This window comes from Uranotaenia lowii, chromosome 3, assembly GCF_029784155.1.
Source record: "Uranotaenia lowii strain MFRU-FL chromosome 3, ASM2978415v1, whole genome shotgun sequence".
Lineage (NCBI taxonomy): Eukaryota > Metazoa > Arthropoda > Insecta > Diptera > Culicidae > Uranotaenia > Uranotaenia lowii.
This window is the reverse complement of record NC_073693.1, coordinates 182,377,526-182,379,851: the sequence shown is the minus strand read 5'-3', so window position 1 is coordinate 182,379,851 and position 2,326 is coordinate 182,377,526. Positions and strand designations below refer to the sequence as shown.

At 35.3% G+C, this 2,326-nt stretch overlaps 1 long non-coding RNA gene across 1 annotated transcript; it reads right to left on the bottom strand.

The window, feature by feature from the left end:
* Positions 1 to 349: 349 nt before the first annotated feature.
* Positions 350 to 818, bottom strand: LOC129750865 (uncharacterized). Its single transcript, XR_008738514.1, has 3 exons — positions 657 to 818; positions 487 to 596; positions 350 to 397 (listed from the first exon to the last, which is right to left on the bottom strand). It is a non-coding gene; the product is annotated as an uncharacterized LOC129750865 (long non-coding RNA).
* Between the last annotated feature and the right edge of the window lie 1,508 nt (positions 819 to 2,326).

Genomic DNA, 2,326 nt, shown 5'->3' with positions numbered 1-2,326 from the left:
GGAAAGTGCCGCAAAAACAAAGGATTTTTTCCTTTGATTTTGGGACAAACAAAAATTCCTTTGATTCAAATGCATTTTCTTTTGTTTCAAAGAAATGCTTTCCTTTGAATCAAAACTTTTTCTTTGTTCCAAATAACATAATGCTTTTGATTCAAAAGCCTTTTCGTTTAATTTTATGAAATTTTCGTTTATTCCAACGTTATTTGGGTTTCAATTTTAAAGCATTTGTTCTTCAATTCTATGTTTTGTTTCTAAAAATTCTAGTACTACATATATATATATATTAATTTTCGTCCAATTGGAAATAAAAAGAAATAATTTATTGTTTAAAAACATTTATTTATTTGTAAGTTCATGTTCACACAGTCGATTTTTCCAGAGTTTTGAACCGGCACATCTGTAAATAAAGAGGAGAACAAAATGTACACAAATATGTAACAATAAAATAAATTAAAATTATTTATTGCATGAATGGAAAGTACTTACTGAACGATGTTTGTTGGCGGACAGTTCCTTTCGAACAATTCATGAAAGGTTTAGACGCCAGATGGATCCTTGGACCGGATCGGAAGCGATTAGTTGGATGAATGGTTGCCCTGAAAAAGTTTGTTAGGTTGACGGTTTATTTGAAATTAAATTGATTTTGATAGACCTACCTAGGAGTCCACTATCGTTTGGCCTCTAGTTGTCAAGACTTTCCTACGCCGGATCTTGTGATTTCGGTGCTGTCTGACTGTTGCGCGGCATGAGATGAAATGGTCTGACTGGTTGTCGGAAAAACTTCTCGCCGACCCGTTCACTAAACAGAAGCTAATGAAGATGTGTCGACTGTTTGACGAAAAAATACTTTGATTCAAAAGAAAATTCATCTAAATCAATGAATTTTTACATTGATTCAGAGTCGAAAAAAAAATTTCTTGAATTTAATTTAAATCTTTTGATTTAAAAATTTGGAACATTGGTTTAATGAAATAAAAATTCGGTTCAATTTAAAATTTACTTGAATTAAGGAAAATGGATTTTGTTTCAATGTACATGAGGTTTTTGAAACAAAGATGTATTTTTTTTATCTCAATGGCACTACTTTTCGCTGCGTGTACAAATCAATTCTGTAGCTCTCCTTTAATTGTATAAGAAATGACAGCGTCCTGACAATGTATGCTTCTTCCAAGAGCGTTAGATTTGTCAATTATTTCAAAATTCCGATCGTGGCTGCGTCCTGTAGAAGAAAATTGTCATCTAAAAGGTGTTTGGTCAACTTGGATCTGAACGGAATGTTCGATTTAGAGCTCACCGTTGCCAAAAGAATTGATACAAATCAATTCTGTAGCTCTTCCAAGAGCGTCAGATTTGTCAATTATTTCAAAATTCTCATTGTGGCTGCGTCCTGTACAAGAAAGTTGCCATCCAAAATGTGTTTGGTCAACTTGGATCTGAACGGAATGTTCGATATAGAGCTCACCGTTACCGAAAGAATTGATACAAATCAATTCTGTAGCTCTCCTTTAATTGTGTAATAAATGGCTGCGTCCTGACAATGTATGCTTCTTCCAAGAGCGTCAGATTTGCCAATTATTTCAAAATTCCGATCGTGGCTGCGTCCTGTAGAAGAAAATTGCCATCCAAAATGTGTTTGGTCAACTTGGATCTGAACGGAATGTTCGATTTAGAGCTCACCGTTGCCAAAAGAATTGATACAAATCAATTCTGTAGCTCACCTTTAATTGTATAAGAAATGGCTGCGTCCTGACAATGTATGCTTCTTCCAAGAGCGTTAGATTTGTCAATTATTTTAAAATTCAGATCGTGGCTGCGTCCTGTAGAAGAAAATTGTCATCCAAAAGGTGTTTGGTCAACTTGGATCTGAACGGAATGTTCGATTTAGAGCTCACCGTTGCCAAAAGAATTGATACAAATCAATTCTGTAGCTCTTCCAAGAGCGTCAGATTTGTCAATTATTTCAAAATTCTCATTGTGGCTGCGTCCTGTACAAGAAAGTTGCCATCCAAAATGTGTTAGGTCAACTTGGATCTGAACGGAATGTTCGATATAGAGCTCACCGTTACCGAAAGAATTGATACAAATCAATTCTGTAGCTCCCCTTTAATTGTGTAATAAATGGCTGCGTCCTGACAATGTATGCTTCTTCCAAGAGCGTCAGATTTGCCAATTATTTCAAAATTCCGATCGTGGCTGCGTCCTGTAGAAGAAAATTGCCATCCAAAATGTGTTTGGTCAACTTGGATCTGAACGGAATGTTCGATTTAGAGCTCACCATTGCCAAAAGAATTGATACAAATCAATTCTGTAGCTCTCCTTTAATTGT